Genomic DNA, 217 nt, shown 5'->3' on the forward strand with positions numbered 1-217 from the left:
GCATCAGCAAACGTTGCAGCAAGGATCTAAAAGCGAAAGAACCGTGGTTATCAGTAAACTGGACCTCGAGATCTACAACCAAGACACGCAACGACCACCACGCGGCGGCGCAAGATCGCCACGCATCCAGAATGGCAAGATATGGACTTTAGGACCTCCATACACTCAGAAGAAAAGCAGGAGACCCCTACAGAAAGCTCAGAGGGGCCGGCAATTG

The sequence above is a fragment of the Cystoisospora suis genome (assembly GCF_002600585.1).
Source record: "Cystoisospora suis strain Wien I chromosome Unknown contig_2629, whole genome shotgun sequence".
Taxonomy (NCBI): Eukaryota; Apicomplexa; class Conoidasida; order Eucoccidiorida; family Sarcocystidae; genus Cystoisospora; species Cystoisospora suis.